This window comes from Psittacula echo (assembly GCF_963264785.1).
Source record: "Psittacula echo genome assembly, chromosome: 7".
In the NCBI taxonomy this organism is placed as follows: Eukaryota; Metazoa; Chordata; class Aves; order Psittaciformes; family Psittacidae; genus Psittacula; species Psittacula echo.
Window position 1 is genome coordinate 60,285,999 of NC_137740.1, and position 18,432 is coordinate 60,304,430.

Here is an 18,432-nt window from a genome sequence, read left to right on the forward strand (position 1 = left end):
AGCAGAAAACCTTGCCAGACTAATGAGAAACCTCTGTAACACAGTAAAGGATTTCAGCTGGATCACACTCATTGCTGTTAAATGAAATCATCAGCTTGCTCTCTCCTCCAGACTGCATGGCAAGCCTGACAACAAATAAATTCCCACTGAAGAACAAACAACAGTATAAAGACAGAATTCAACAGAGAAATTGCTATTGCAAAAACTATTTCCAGGCCCACGAAATCATCAACTCTTTACTGAACAGAGATGATTGCCAAACATAGTGTGTGCTTATTTACAATGGGAGTTCCAAGAATTTTCACAGATGTGATATAAAGAGATGTATGTTATGCCAACATGACAGCAGCACAGGGTGACAATGACAGAGGCTGCAGTCCTTTTACAAATGTCTGGAAATACTTCATCCCTTTTTTCCCTAATTTTCGCTATAAACCTGATCTGTTAACATGCCTTGGTATACAGCCACAGAGGACTAGGTCTCTTGCTAGTACAGAATAGCAGAGCTTTACTGAAGACACTAAAGTGGCATCTGTAGCTTGGCATGGGCCAATATATACACAGAGGACATAGCACCAATTGAAAGGGGCTTAGCAACACTGTTCTTTCATCTGTTTGCCAGGAGAACACTGTAGCCGCACATGCCTGCCCTCAGCCTTCAGCAGCTGCCAAGCATGGACAGGCTGAAAATGTGGCTCAACAATCTGTTAAGACTTTTCTATCTGAGTGTATCAATTACAGTATGAGGTATATGGCCCCTCTGGAAAGCTTTCATTCAATAATGCAGAAATTATACAAAATTATTATATTTTGCATAATTATATGGGTTAAGACCCATATTATTTTAGGTTTATTGATAGCTTATATTTTGCAAGATATACCAAATATTCAGTGGAATTTTATGAAGAAAAGATTCAACATTTGGACAGAATATATACATTCCAATCAAATCTGTTGTTGCCTCAAACCCTCTGAGCCCCACGTTGGGCACCAAAAAGAACTGTCATGGTTTAACCCCAGCTGGCAACTCAGCCCCACACAGGCAGTCACTCACCCCCAGTGGGACAGGGGAGAGAACTGGAAGACTAAAAGTATCAAAACTCTTTGGGTTGAGATAAAGACAGTTTAATAGGTAAAGTAAAAGCCACACACACAAGCAAAGGAAACTGAGGAATTCATTCACCACTGCCCATGATCAGGCTAGGAAGTTCAGCCATCCCCAGGACAGCAGGGCTCCATCATGTGTAACTGTTACGTGGGAAGATAAACACCGTCATCCAGATGTTCGCCTTTCCTCCTTCTTCCCCCAGCTTTATATGCTGAGTGTGACATCATATGGCCTGGGATATCCCTTGGGTTAGTTGAGTTTAGATGTCCTAACTGTGAGCCCCACAACTCCTTGTGCACCCCCAGCCTGCTCACTGGAAAGGTGAGGAGCAGAAAAAGCCTTGGCTCTCTGTAAGCACTGCTTCAGCAGTAACTAAGCTATCCCTGTGTGATCAAGACTGTTTCCAGCACAATTCCAAAACAGAGCCCAACACAAACTGCTTTGGAGCAAATTAACACTATCCCGGCCAAACCAGGCACATCACAGGAAATTGCACATTCAAGATGCAATTTTTCTAATAATATTGCTCACCTTTCTGGTCCATACACTTCATAACATTCCCATTCAGCACCTGATTATTTGCATTCATGCTAACTGAAGGTACAGTGAAAATATCAGTAAAGAAAAATGTCAGTCTTGCAGCTAAAGAGCAAATATGGGTCTAAACTGAGCCCAAGTCAAATAAGCACCATGGAGATTCAGTCTTCAAATCAGATGCTACTTGTCTCAGCTTTGCCACTAATTGACTTTGGCACATGACAGCTGACAACATGTCCAGTCAAAGCAGATTTTCAGTAGAACTTGATTCTCTAAAAGGAACCTGAGGAAGAAACTTCTGTGCTCCATTTATGGTGCAATTCTCAAACTCACATATAAAGTCCAGAAAAAGACTCCTAACAAGAAATGTTCTCGTCCAAATGTCAAACTGTACTTCTGGGCAGCTCAGATCAGTAAACTAGCTTACCTGGAGCAATTCAGCTAACAAGTAGGTGACCTGAACCAACATGATCATTTATGTAGTATTCCTTTTACTTCAAAAAAAGTATATCCAAAGAAAACAGAGCATTGCAGTAATATTAAAACACTGGTCCTAGACTGGACTGAAGACCAGTATGGAAGAAGCTTTAACGATAGGCAGTGCTGAAAGATTTGGAGAAATAACAAGGATAGTTTACTATAAAATATTCCAGTCTGGGAGTCTGGAGAGATAAGAAAACAGAAAATAAGACAAATGTGTACAGAAAGCTCAAAGGAAAGTTAACTTCCATCTTTCTTTCAATAAGGCTGACATCCAGCAAGAAGAAGTTAAATATTTGTTTGTTCTCCATACTATGGGCATTTGTATCCTTACTCACAAGAAATATCTGCATCTTGCTGCAGGCAAACAGTCAACATTAACAGGAACATGATCATTTGCAAGATTAGGGATTATATGGCTTTAGGTCTTTCTGTGCCTCGTTAGCCTTGCCCTGTGTCAGTCTGCTGAGCCCTTGTGACACACTTCATATATACATCCTCTTTTCTGTCCGATTTTCATCAACAGTATCAGCAGCTCAAGCATAAGCAATGTTAGAGACCTTCCATTTCCTATGAAATACACAAATTTTGCAGTTGGTGGCATTCAGTACAGCAACATACATAAACACAAAACCCCCCAGTTCCAAACAAAATCTGAACTACATTGTTAATGCAAAACAAATGCACACATCTTTAAGGACCAATTTGCTACTCATAACGCTGAAGGGCATCAAAATGACCAGAACATTTCAGTCACAAAATCTGCAGGAAAAATTGTGAGCTCTTATTTTGGTCCAACTATTTGGGCTGTGAAATTCCTGACTTTAAATGAACTATCCCGTGCTGTCATGCTTCTAAAAAATTAAAAATCAATGAAGTGCATCAGACGCTTTTTACCAAAAGTAAAAATAAAAGCCCTTGCGATATTTTGTAACTCATCAGAAAAGGTCAAGTGTTTCATGCAAATCAAACAATTATAAAGAAACCTTCTGCCAGTCCTTAAGCTACTCAAATTTAAAGATAATGCAGCAGGGCAGGTCTTTTCTTCCCTTATCAATGCTCAATTTTGTTAAAACCTTTGTGTTGTCCTGGTTACTGCAGCCTTGGGCTTAAATCTGGCTTCTCACAGCTGTCCCCATTAAAATATAAAACAACTCGGCTGCTTTGATTTACTGCTTGTTCTAAGCTGAGTGAACTAAACATGTCATCTCTTGAACAAGCTGACAAATCTAGAGGTCTCATTTTATATTGTCTTTAAGCCCAAGGTATAAGGATGGTTTTGCTTCTATAACCAGATTCTTAGCCAGAAAAATCCAAGTACCTTCTTTACAGTCAATATAGCTCAGCCACCTAAAGCCACCTCACCAGACACACAGAAAACAGCAATGGTTTCTCCCTGAGAGGTACCACCCCACCACTGCCCTTGACATGTGATATGACCATAGGGTAGTCTTAACAACAGTCTCAAGGCATTGGAAGTGACTCTTAAGGGAAAGACACACTGTCAAAGAACACTCACAGATGAATTGCTACAAACGACGCATACAGCAAGTACATCTGTACATAGTACTGAGCCAAGCACCAACAACGCCCCAACTAGCAAATCAAAAGTTGAACATGGCATCCCATTTCAATTCCATTCCTATCCAACAGTATGGGAACCCCACAATAAATATTCTACTACCCATGACTTTAGGATTCTCCAGAAGAAGACAAGGCTGATTTGTCTGCCAAATGCCACCAATGTGCTGTCTCAGCAAGCCACAGTGGGATGTATGGTGGACTGGAGACAAACACACACCACAGGCAGAGGTGTCACTCAGAGATTGCTAGGACACCTGCCCTCTCCCTCCTGCTGTGCTTCAGAACTTGTCCAATACAAACACTTTGTCAGGCTTGTATCAAAGCCATTTGTATCAAGAGCAAGTTTGGGTTTGCTTACAGACATTGGCATGCACTTCCACCCAGAGCATGCTGAGGCTACAGCAACAACAAGGATTACAGAATACCACTTTTCCAGCCACTCCACAACCACAGTGAGGAAAGGGACCTGCAAGAGGTAACACCTGCCTGGTTACTCTGGTGTTAAGCAGCCAGAGTTCCCCCTGGAGGCTCATAAAGGAAGTTTTAGGTTTGATCTGCAGCAGCAAAAAGGGGTTTGGTCAGCCTGAACAGAGTCCATTGCCTTGTCATTTCCATGTGCCATACGTACCGAAGAAAAGCTGTAAAATACATATGTCAGTGACATTTTCAGTGTTCTGAAGTCAGAGTCACGAGTTATTGTCCCACTCCCTTGTTTATCACCTCAATAACCCATGAAGGACAGGTGAAAGGCCAACCAATAAACATGATGAATATTAAAAAGGTTAAAGTATATGGTTGCAAGTGCATTAGAAGTTCATAAATTTCCAACTGACTACACTGGGAATATAAATTATGTTGTCTCGCTCTCATGACGGCAAACAGAAAGTGGGACAAAGAAACCTGTTCTTGTTGTAAAAACTAATGAAAATCAAGTGTTGCAAATTTAACTACTTCTATTTGCAATCTTGCAGGGTGTATACCTTTTGCAATGTACCAAATGCACAGTCAGGGTGAGAAGATGAAATAGCCTTCACTGACAATTCAGATGACCAATCTGCATGTTGACTGCAGTTCTCATACACGTAATTTTGACTTCGATGATGTTATTTGGTACCTGAATGCCAGGATACCTATCCACTGAGGTTAAACAGGCTTGAAAACCTGTCTTTCTGATATAGCAGATAATGCATTTCCATTTGATTCTCTGATCATTTTATTTTTGTTTCAAAAGTGGCACAGAACAGCTGCTTAAGGTATAGAGCTCAAAAGGCACTCTAAATGACTGACACTCAGAGAGGCAAAAAAATCAAAGGAAGTGCTTCCTACAAGGATACAGAATGCTCAGGACTGTGGGGTTATCATCATTGTTATTAATCATTCATGTAAGAAAGTATATTGAAGGGAATTATCTCAACTACTCCTTAAGAAAACAACTTTAGAGATCTTAGTTGCTGAGCACAGAAAAAAACAGTTAATTCCTGTAAGACTCATGTTGAACTTTAAAGTGAACTGAAATAGACATTGTTCCATTCTGCAACAATTCTCGTCGGATCACACTCAGCTGTACTTTTTCTTATCAAAGAAATCACAAACAAAATAACTCCTAATAGGAGCATAAAGCTGTTACTTATAGTTTTACCATTTAATTACACATTTAAGATAAAATACTTATTATTCTTTTCATATTCCAAGTAGTAACATGATTTAGCTGAACAATCAAGTTAGGAACAATCCATTTAGCTGAAAACAGTAAAAACCTGTAACCTCAGATTTTGGCAACGCGCTTGAACACCACAACATTCTGACTACAGTAACCCTACACAACAGCAGTGTTACATGGATTACAGATAATGAAAAGAATTAAAGAATTCATTTTCAGTGAGAAATCACATTGGAATGTGAGAGCTGTAATGACCAACTGATGCTAATCAATGTCTTTTATTCCATCTTAATCCACTAAAAGAAAGGTCAGCAGGTGACAGAAGAATGAGAGGATGTGAATAAGATTCTCGGTATTTTTTCAGAGCACTTCAGCTCATTTAGTTACAGGTCAAATTAAAGATACTATTTTAAAAAAGAAACAAAAAAGACCCCAAACACAAAAAAAAAACAAAACCTGAAGTATTTTAGCCCTAAACCGGGGGGCTTTTTTTAGCCCCATTTTGTATTTAACAATACAAGACACACTTACAAGTGAATCCACGCACTTACACAGATGTAAATTGATTCTAAAAGTAATACAGTCCTAAAAGTGAATAGCAGCTGAATGTCACTGCCCCGAAATGCTGCTAGAGGACTACTACGATCACAGATACATGAAACAGCAGCAGAGAGGAAGAGAAAAACACTTTCAGGCTCATATACAGCAGAGGCAGAACAGTTATCAAAATACTGCATCCCCTTCTCATGCCCGCATTTCCAAAATAGGCTTTTAAAACCTGTGAAAAGATTTCAGATAAAACTTCATTCAAAGACTGGGTTCAAGTTTTTGGAGGGAAAAGTAACTTTAAAAGCCAGGAGACAGATCAGCTTGGGGGAGGAAAAATCTCAAGAACAAGAACAGGCAATAATGCATTGGATGTGCATGCTTAATGCCACTCCCGCATTGCTCTTCTGGAAAGTGGTTTAGTTTGGTTTTGACACTCCTTTCCATAAGTTTTCTTTTACTGCTGTGGATTCCTACCCAAGTCTTGTTTGTAAGCTTGCTTGTTTGCTTGTTTTCTGATGTGACCATCATATAAAATGATCAGTTTCGTCCTTTAGCATGTTTGCTGACCTTTATGTGAATACACCCTGGAAACGGACAGCAAAAGCACTGACAGAAGTGAGGAAGAGACAAAGAAGGGAAATGTGGCAGGATTAATGTGGAAAGGATGTAACATGTAATTCTAACTGACAGATTGATACATTTACTTAGCAGCTTTTCAGTACTAATGTAGTAAACTATGTACACATTTACTACCAGAAATTCATGGTTTGAATTCTTTGATTCAATTAGTTTGTATTCATTCCTTTCCACATCAATTTGCTATAGCATAGGAAGTTCCTTTCTCCCTTCCATGTAAATCTATGTACGGAGGTATGCATGTATGAGTCTATTCACACAGGTGTGTTTGCTTAGCCAACATCCAACACTGTCAACAGAGGCACATGGAGAACTTTACTCACATGGACACCTTCACAGCCCAGTCAAATGACGCACAGCAAACCCTACAAGAAAATGAGCATGTATCCCAGGCATCACTCTGGACAGCAGTCACCCAGCATGAACATCCCACATGGAAAGCAGTTGAACCTTTAAACTAGCAAGCTGAAGAACAGCTCAGAACTGCCCTGCTGGGAAGTCAGCGCAAGACCAGACCCAGCTTTGGGAGCTTCTCCTCCATTACTACACAGCACCGAATACCAGTACTGCCAGTGAGCTGAGAGCAGGTATCAGACTCAAGTGCTGCTTCTTGGCAGAACAGGCAAGTTCACACAGTCACTGGAAGTCATGGGATGGAGCCATGGGTTCAGCTGCTTTCAGTGCCAATGCCAGATCATGGAATTTAACTATAAAAACCAGCAGCTTAAAGTGTTGAGACACTAACGTACTCAATACCTTGCTGTGTTTTCAGAACCGAATAAGCCACCTAGCACAAAGTCACTTAAACCTTCTTAAGTGTATTGGTGGACAGAGTTAGCATGGAATAAATTCATCTTCTGGTTCATAAATTGGGTGCTTGTAAACAGAGCCAAGAGACATGATCAGGATTTGTATCTACCAGTTACATTGTACAGACAAAAAACAGAGCAGATATGTGATATATAAAATAGGGCTTTACTGCATCCTGACTCGTAACTTTGCCTAGTATCTTGTAACCCCACTGCTGTGGGTAATACTCCCTTTTGTGTTGCCCACATCTCTCATAACAGATTTCTACAGCTTCTGTAACACCCAGCATAGAGTACAAGTTTAAATATTGAAAACTGAGCTTACCACGTATGTGACATTTAAAAACTCTTGTGTTACCCCATGCAATGCATACATCTGTTGGACCAGTGAGGTCCAACAGATACCTGTGTGTATCCCAAAATCTTTCCCTCCTGTGTGTAAGTCTATTTGAAAATTTGAGTAGAACAAATTAAAATTGCAATGAAGCACCCAATGCTCTGTGTGTGGTTTCATGTCATCCAGGAATATTCCTAGGCTATCTCCAGCAGCCCATACATGGAAACATTAGCTGCGAAAACAAGTTCAGCACTATCAGCCTGAAATCAGACAGCTGCAGCTACTAGAACTCAACTACACAAGTATCCAGGGCAAATTCTGTGGACACAACTCTACAGGAAATGAATGCTTAAAATAAAAGATACAGCAGATTACAGCATTAAGTAATTCGGATGCCGGAGAGGGACTCTTCATCAAGGACTGTAGTGATAGGACAAGGAATGATGGGTTCAAACTTAAACAGGGGAAGTTCTGGTTGGATATAAAGAAGAAGTTCTTTACTGTGAGGGTGGTGAGGCACCGGAATGGGTTGCCCAAAGGAGTGGTAAATGTTCCATCCCTGGCTGTGTTCAAGGCCAGGTTGGATGGAGCCTTTAGTGACGTGGTCTAGTGCGAGGCATCCCTGCGCATGGCAGGGAGTTGGCACTGGATGATCTTAAGGTCTTTTACAAGCCAAACCAGTCTGTGATTCTATGATTCTATGATGATTGAAAAATATTTATGTGATAGTAGTCTAATCAGTAAAGCTCTGGACTAGGCATTAGTCTGGGTTTAATTTCTAAAGCTAATTTGTCTGTGTCCTTTAAAAACAGTCACTTTAATGTGAAGCTTTCGAAGTTTCACACACACATCCTGCATAAGAACCTATACAAAGGATGAATCTAACCTGATGGATCTGAGGCAAAGATTTACACGATTACCCATCAAACCAAGCATGAGAACTATGACAGAGTTATCTAAAGAATCATCAGCTATTAGAAGGTTTTTCAAAATGTTAGACCCCACAGGGATAAATCTGGTCCCCAGTGCATTACAGACTTGCATGTCTCTGCCTGCTGAAACTGTGTGTTCCCATGGAGCCCAAGCTCAGCCTTCCAGAGCACTGCTCCTTTCTTACTGCATCAGCAGCCAGAGGAAGGCCCTTTCAGCTTTGTTTCTCCTCATTCTTCTAACTTCCCTTGGTCATTCAGGCTGGAGGCTTTTGAGGAAGGGACTGTGCTTTACATTTTTATACTCTCTCACAGCAATCTTAGTTAAACATGCTCTTTAAATATAACTTACAAATATAATCTATTAACCTTTCATTTTATACCTTGACTTAAAAGCAAAGCATAACATTTCAGCGTGTCCATTGTGCTAACTTTAATTCTGGGTCACTAGGCAAACTTTAACTTACTATTTTGCATTTGTACAACCCAGTCAAAGACCAATGTAGTTTATTGATGTGTAAATTGATGAATGATACAAACTGAAAAGGCTGTTCACCAGCAGGCCCACTGAAAAATCCACCTCCCAGTGAACTTAAAATCAAAACACATTAAGGTTTGCTTGTGAAAGGTATGCAATTACTACATTTGGAAACCTCTTTTGACAGCTCCTAGAGAGCTGATATGTACATACCAAGAGATTTTACAGGAATGTCATAATCTGAAATACTGTGCCCACACTTTGCCATACCCTGGCACTGTGGATTGCCCCCTTACTCTTTCGCAGTAAGAGAGGTACAGAGGTTGAATAGAAAACAGAAAATAAAGAAAGAAATACTAGATGTGTTGTACACCTGACATATTGGAAGCTCTGGTTGGTAATATTCGGGACTGCAAACTGGAGTTGTAAAGCAAAAGTGCCTATTGCAGTGAATTCCAACATGTATTTTGCAATGTCTGCATGGAATCTGTGCTGACTTCCCACTAATGGATCACTCCACAATCCATGTAGAGCAGTGATTAGGAAAGAAAGCTGATTTTCTAAACCATCTGGAACTGAAGGTTTCAAGTTGAATTTGGGGAAGCTGAGCATATGGTTTGGGTATTAGCTTTCTCCATTTCTACTGCAGATCTATTTCTTACATATTAACCTTACTACTTTTCTAAAAGCTGCTAAAAGCAACTGAATGCAATGAATTCTCAGTCATTGCTATCATTAGTACCTATGATATAAACCAGGTTTTTAAGCTAGCTTAATTAAAAAGCACAGGTCAAGGCTTTGAGTACATCTCTAATGACCAAACTCAGAGTAAGGCAAACCAAGATTAGCAAGTGAAGAGAGAACCAAATATCAACCACTGGAGTCACATCCTGGCATTCTTAACATTACAGCCCCTAGCTCTTGCAAATCGGAAACGACTGAAAACATCAATCAAATGCAATTAGTGTGATTTTTACATGGCTTACAGCAGTGTGAAAAAGCAAACAGTGCTGCAGATTGGAGATGCAGCCTCTCCTCATTACTGCAGCAGGTCTACCAGGTACCATCATAGAATCACCTAGGTCGGAAAAGACCTTTAAGATCATCAAGTCCAACCATTACCCCAGGATTGCCAAGTCCCTGTTCAAAGACAGGGATTGATAAGAATTGGATCCACTTCTGCACTCTGTTTTACATCAAGTTGTGCCTACAGGGAAGTATAGTTAAGCTGGCTTCTGAGGACTCTGGACTATGCCTCTAAACCCTCAGTGTATTAAATACAGTGCCATGTTCTCCATGTTGACTGTGCAAATACCACAGTTACTAGCATCAGGGTTGCTTGTGTAAAGAGTAAGAGAAGAGAAAAAAATCAGGAGCCTTCACATAGCCTCAAAGACAAGATAGAGAATCTGAAAAATATTATTCTACTGGGAGGAAGGAAGAACAGAGATTATACTATGAAAACACTAAATTATAATGACACATATATTTAATTATTTGTGCGCATACAATAAGAAAAGAAAGGAAAGGAAATAATGGTGTATATACTCAGAGTAGAAAGTCCCCCTATCCCCAGGGCATCACAGCAAGGGTACCACAGATAACGAGGCATTAGCTGATCAATAAGATCCTCTTAGCCTGCTCATTTATGCATTAATGAAATTCGTGCAGCAGTTCACTCAGCTGATAAAGATTCCCAAAGGGGACTCTGTCCAGGGGAAAACAGATGATCAAAATGAACAAAAGTGATTAGAGGAAGAAAAAGATGATGAAGTGCAGCCAGGGAAAAAGTCAGACATAAGAGTCTGACCGTTCAGTTCAGCTTTGTGCACCACTCTTCCTCTCCACCAACTCCCAGGGTTAAGGAAATACAGAATCCCAGACCGGTTTGTGTTGGAAGGGACCTTAAAGCTCATCCTGTTCCAACCCCCTGCCACAGGCAGGGACACCTTCCACTAGAGCAGGTTGCTCCAAGCCCTGTCCAACCTGGCCTTGAGCACTGCCAGGGATGGGGCAGTCACAGCCTCTCTGGGCACCCTGTGCCAGCACCCCAGCACCCTCACAGGGAAGAATTTCCTCCTAATGTCTAACCTCAATCTCTTCTCTGTCGGTTTAAAGCCATTCCCCTTGTCCTGTCACTACAGGCCCTTGTAAAAAGTTCCTCTTCAGATTTCTTGTGGCTAATGTCATTATCCATGATAGAGAAAATCAGTGTGTTCAAAGAAGCAGATGATGTTTCAATTGGCAGCACATATCCTGAATTCACTATGGTACAAATACCTTTATGCAGCATGTGAGGAAATAATGTTGCTGCATGTACAGGGTACTGGGTTTTTTTTTTTAAGGAAGACAACAATTTACCATTAGAGATCTCATGGCTTCTCACAAACAAGGTCAAGGTCAGTGATCACTATCTGCATTCCAGCTAGGTTTCTGTTTGTTTAATTTCATCCTTTAGCTACTGCCTGTGACAATCAGGCAATTGTGCTGTGAAATAACATCATTTTACCGCAAAAACAACTGTTCCAGCAGCAAATGGGCTAATGATACGCCAAAACAGTTCATAAAAAGTACATGGCAAAGAAAAGCTCTTTGGAAGCAGAAGAACTTATTATAAAAGAACTCAATTCTGAATATCAAGATGTCCTGTGGCTTAAACAGCAGTAAGGTACCACCCACAGCACACACACTCCACGTGTAATGCAGAATCATCTTCAATGCAGCACGGAGATAACAAATCTGCATGGGTAGGCTGTCATAAGCACTACAATTCATTTCACAATAAAAAGGAAAAAAGAGTCACGTTCCACATCTCTTCCTGATGAAGCATTTCACAGCACTGTAGGTGTACACATTATGCATGGAATACCGTTGCTTGTTTTCCCTTTTAGAGAACTGTGCTTAGAAATAAAGTGTATCAGATGTAGGGAGACAGAACTCATTTCTGAGGTGTATCATGAAGGACTTTCCATGGCTTCCCAAATGACAAACATGAATTTGAGGACAGTGCAAACCAGAATGGCTAAAATTACAAGGAAGGCACTACCGGGAGCAGAAAAGGGAGAATTTGCCTGCAACTTCCCATCACTGAGTCCTTCCCAATTGACTGAAAGCTAAAGCAACAGCTCCATTAGTGTTTTACAGAGTTCACAAATCAATGTGAAATTCCATATGCTTTGCTGAGACACCAGCACAAACGTGTTTGGGAATATTTACACACATAGATAGAGTGCATGTAAGTATACAGAGAGATAAGGGCCCCCCCTCTCCATCCAGATTTGCATGAAGTCAAACAAAATTGATGTGGTATTTGGCAGGGAGTGTACGAAGTTTCACAGAGCCATGCCACTGAACTTGCCAGCTAAAACATTTCATTCTGTTATTGGAAATCATTATTCTCACTCTCTGGAAACCTCCTTGTATTTTGAGCGGTTTGTGAAACAAATGGGACTGCACCAGTAAAGCCATTCGGAATATAAAGTGTCATGGCAAAAAGGTAACAGAACTTGAGCATTAAATATTGGTATTGAGTGCCTTACTAAGTTAATCACCCCTCTTTTTTTCTTTCTAAACTGTCCTAACACACATTTTTGTTATCACCTTCCTTCAGTAACTGAGCATGGAGAACATACTCTGCTTCTGTTGACAGAAACTCATGACTTCCAGTATTTAGGAGCAGCCTTTGGAAATTCCCTTTGCTTCGCTCTCCCTGGGCAGGTCCCAATTGTACCTGCCTTGTAATTTCAGCCATTCTGGTTTCTACTCTCTGCTAAAAGTGTACTCTTTGTGTGTACTTTTGTCTTAAAAAAACCAAAATAAAGTGAAAAATACTGCCTTAGGATCAGGGATTTACATAAAACCAGCAAGGACGGAAGTGAAATTTACTCTAAACCAGAAAAGAACCATGTACCTTTACCTTCTACAGCGAGACTCAAGATGCAAACACAACCTTTTGCTTTAAAGAAAAGCTCTCACTGTTCCAAACCTACTAGTTGCTACAGGGATTCCTACTCCGATGTTTCCACAAATTTTAAGTGATAAGTGAGCTCCCGTACCACTTCAAAAGTCATTTTGGCTCCCGAAACACTTCTGAGGTGGCATTTCCATAAGCACTACACCGATCTATAGGGCTGTGCTGCTTTTTGGAGGGAGCTGGATGCATACAGCAGAATGTATCTCCTTCATCACAGGCAGCAACCCAGATCGAGCTGACTGCTCATAAGCATTCACCATCTTACCGTGATTTTAATACAAGAAATGAGGACACCAGGGCTTGGGACATTCAACATACCAACCAAGCAGCAATTTGAACTGGGGTAATCGGTCTTTCTTAACTTCATGCCCCAGTTCAGAAGAACTGCAGTGCAGTTGGAGCTGTGATCACTTCCACACCCTTCTGAAGCGAGCTGCTGTTCTGACTGAGATAAGAGTGCACCAGGGCTTAGATCAGAAGAGAGCAGGGTAATGACTAGTATTGCCACTTCAGACCACACAACCTTCATTAATTTAATCATTACTGCAAGCAGCATCAGTACATCTAAAAATAAGTCACTTGAACGAGGGGAAAGCTTCCAAATTCTGTGTTTCTATTTCTGTTTAAGAAAGCTCAAGCTTGCTAACAATATGCTGCAGCACAATGGAAAAGTCTCATTTATAAAATAATGTAAAATCTATCTGGTGTGCGGGAAGAAGATAAGGGCTGTTTATCAACAGCAATAAAATGACTGAAATTGGAAATAAGATGCTGGATAGCCTTCATTTGCAGACTGCACAACTGCAATTAGCAACACAAAGAAGGTATTCACCATTTCAGAAATCTTAGTGCATCGCGCTAAAACTGCCTGCAATGAAAGGGTCTGCCTCAGAACAGAATTAATTTTAAACACAGAAAATTTAAAACTCATCTAAAGCATTTGCATTCTAAATAAAACACATCTATTTCCATCGTGTCTATATTCTGGATCCTTGCACACAAGTAGATACGCTTCTATGTCCCTGCGATAAGACTTCATTTTTAATTTCTATTAAATATCTATATAATTGACATCAAGATTTTACATCTCATTCCGTTCATCATGCGTGGTCATTTATAGATCCATACACAAATACCATGTGATGTGGGAATACAAAAGAAAGTTGGTTTTTCCTTTATGTGCAAGTTTAAAAACTCTTTCTATAATTTATAATTTCCTTTCTATCACATTGTACTTGCATTTAACATCACTTCAGCTGAAGTACAATGGAAATTTCTCCCCAAAAGACTCCACCTTCAGGAGAAATGTCTGTGTTGCCAGTCTTTGTACCTTCTATTTAGCATTTGTCAAATTACATCCTTCCTAGATGAATCCAGTATATTGCTCAGCAGTAACTGAAATTTATGAACATGCTTAAGCTTTTTCATCCTGCTGTTAACCATTACGATTGCCTCCTTTAAATCTTTCATTTTATAGCTATCACTTCATCAGACTGTGTTGGTGACATTCATGAATTTCTCAGATTGCAAGCGTTCCCATATTTAACAGCTCCAGATACAGTTATGCTTCCAAAACCATTCCTTGGTTTTCTGCTCTAACCTCCTGCTTCACTGAATCCCCAAATGTTCTGGCATCAGGCTGGCAGAAGGCTTGTGTTTTGGGGAATTATCGTCACAGTCTGTGGGCCAGATTGCCACCTCTGCTTCCACTGTTCAGAAAACCCAGTAGCAGTTGTTCTCAACAACTCCAAATGCCACCAGCCACTGCTGATACCACGCTACCAGTTCAGAGTCAAGAAAGAGGCATTTTCTTTGCACGAGGAATGACACCGAGGGAGAAGCACATGAGAGCAGAGTGAGTATAACTGTGAAGCGGAAAGCTTCAGTAAACGACATCATCGTATTTCCCTAGGGAATATGTAGGGAGGCCTGGCTACTGGCTCAAACCAGGCAGCACCAGTGGTCCAACCCAGCTCACAGAGCTTTTCTGTTCTTTCCCTTGTTACAGTATTCTCTCTCTTTCCTTGATCATTGTGTGAGGTCAGTGGTGATGAACTCTGAGGAAAGCCTGTCTCCAAGTAGACCGTGTACCCCTGACCACAGTAATAAGCACTGTACAAGCTCTATCAGCAGTCTGAGCAACAAGGAGCACCAAAGCTCCCTCCTGGGGTCCTGCTCCCACCAGCCACTGGCCTGTCCCCAGATGACCCAAGGTACAGGCAGGAGAGAAGCTGAGTGGCTGCCTGGTCACACCACTTGGCGCAAAGCGCATGCCACGCTAATGAGCAGAGGGTACTACCCCTCATGAGTAATGTATTTCATTAAGAACATACTAATAACAACATACATCTAGCCCAAAGCCATGCATTTAAGACTAGGGTTAGCCTACTACAGCATATGACAACAGCACTGGATCCACACAATAAAGACATGTCTATCCCTGATTCTCTTCTGCCTAAGAATCAGAGACTGGTATTGTATCGGAGGGGACCAGCCTGGTAGGTGTAAATGTCCCCATTTCTCTCACCATTAAGAAAGTTTCTTCAAACATCGACAGAAAAGAGGTGAAAATAATTCTGTGATCAAGCACACAAGCAAGCTTGCCCAAATATCAGGGCTGGAAGAGGAAGGCTGACCTTTCCAAAACACACAAAACCCTAGTTCTGTGCTCACTCAAGCAACCAAATCCAAAGATGAAAACACAGACTATACAACGAACGTAAATGCTTCCTTTTCTCTTCCTTGTCCCCCCTTTTAAACTACAGGTTCTCAGGGCAGGGACCACCTCAGCACACGAATGTATTCTTGCAAGTAATCCTGCAGTACTAACCCCTAGTTAGCATCTCTCCATCTTTCAAATACAGGCACTCACAGCTCCCAGTAAGAAAAACCAGAAACCCTATGCAAAAACTGTAGGAATTTGGCAATGATTAGTAGTAAATTTTATTGGTTTTTAAATACCAAGGGTATTTTACACTAGGGATATACCATATTAATTCATGCCCAGCTAAACCAAGTGATGCTGCAGTCAGTGGCTGACAGTGCCCCATCTTTAGGAGCTGTGCTTCCAAGCCTTTCAAAACCCTTTTGCATTTGTCCACACCTGTAGGCAGACACATACCATACTTCTCTACAGTTAAAGATTCATTTAAATTCTGAGATGCCGCATCTAAACTGATGATCATACATTTCAAGTAACCAACCAGACAAAGAACTCATTACCATGTCCTCTCTTTGCTTACAGCATAAATATCTGGAAGTCAATCAGGTGGAGGCCAACCAAAGCTTACTACAGGGAGGATAATCACCTTTTCAGGTGCAGTCTCTGTCTTCTGCTAACACTTTCACCACTGACCTGCAGGTGCTGCCTTGGGTGCAACAACACACTGCTTTTGGCCACGATTCACACATTTCTCCCAGTTTCACTTGTCTTACTAGCCCTGATTTTACTGCTCCATTTCTCCTGGTTATAAACTGTGGTAAATCAGCATTAAAAGAAAAATTAAGTCTTGATTTTTTTAAAATGAAAATTAACTACTAACATGACTTTGTCACATTAATTGATAATGATATTAAAGCTGTGCCATTTTTCTTGGAACTTTCTCCATTTTTTCATGTTATACCACAGATACCTGGGGAAAATGTTTGGTAGGGATGTTTAATTAAAACCATTTTTAGTAAGGTAATATTTTTTTTCCTGATTTCTTGCTAGTGTGACTATAATTTGCTCTAGCTCATTTAATAAACAGTTCAGCAGAAAGAAGGAGCAAAGACCCCGCAGTGAAGGGAAACACTGAAAGCTGTTCTGCCCGGACTCAGAGTGATGCTCATTCAGTTACTCCTTAAAAGCATGAAGCTTTAGGGACAAATAAACTGGCATAAGCATTTGTTGAATTAGGAGGTATAACTGTTTTTAATATCTTATACTCTTTTAGGTGTGACCATTTTCTCAGAAGAGCATCATTCAGGGATTTAATATCAGCATAAGTAGAGTTGGAAGCACCACTTTTTTAAGGAATCTGTATTGATCATTTGGTTATCAGATACCTTAAAATCAAAAAAGAGAGTTCAGCTACAGTGGACAGGTGCCACGCTGCTCCCTTGAAAGCAAACACTGTGCTTTAACCTGATTCATCACCACGCAACAATCACAATGAAAAAACATATTATTCATACAACTTCCTAATGTAATACTAATACTACATTAAATACAGTAGAGGTTAAACCAGTATTAATTGCCAAGTGCACATCACTTATTTTTGAGAAGTCATCCATCTGGGGCTGTTTCCCATGGAATCTGAAGGCTGATATTGCCATTTCAGAGAAAAAGAAGAAGCCTCCTGGTAACCGGTCAAAAATTTTCCCAAGCTGTAATTTATTATTAAAGACTGTTGAATACAAGTACACAGACAAGCACCTGCACCTCAAATCTACTTTAAATACATATTTAAATTAAAGTGTTGTTTAAAGCAGTTGGTATATCAATGACTAAGGGCAGAATACACTTATTAGAATAGTCACATTAATGAATGTGAAACCTCTTGCAGAAAACCTCTCACCTACTTCTTTGTCAATTAGTCAGGAGCTATAATCAACATCTGGAATTCTGCTTCAGAAAAAGACATGTTTTTGCAAAACCCTGGCCATCTCCATTTCCTGCCCATCAAGTTCACATACCAAGGACAAGGTAACTGATTGCAAGGTAAAGTCTTCCATGATTTTGACAGAAAGTTTCTTTTTATTAGCAACCCCCATCACAAGGTAGTTCTGTTGTTTATGGGGTCTCCAGCACCTTCTTTGCCTCTGTCTTTACTCCTGCAGACTCTCCCCGGGGGCCCCAGATTCCTATAGCCCCAGAAGGAGTCAGGATAAAGGAGGAGTTTGCTTTGGTAGATGAGGATTGGGTTAGGGATCAGTTAAGCGATCTGGACATCTATAAATCGATGGGTCCGGATGGAATACACCCACGGGTGCTGAGGGAGCTGGCGGAGGTCATTGCTAGGCCTCTCTTCATCATCTTTGCTAAGTCGTGGGAAATGGGAGAGGTGCCTGAGAATTGGAGGATGGCAAATGTCACGCCAGTCTATAAGAAGGGCAAGAAGGAGGACCCAGGTAATTATAGACCGGTCAGCCTTACCTCCATCCATGGAAAGGTGATGGAACAACTTATTCTTGACACCATCTCTAGACATATCAAAGATGAGGGGGTCATCAAGAGTAGCCAACATGGTTTTACCAAGGGAAAGTCACATTTGACCAACCTTATAGCCTTCTATGAGGAAGTAACTAGGTGGATGGATGATGGTAGAGCAGTAGATGTGGTTTTTCTTGATTTCAGTAAGGCATTTGATA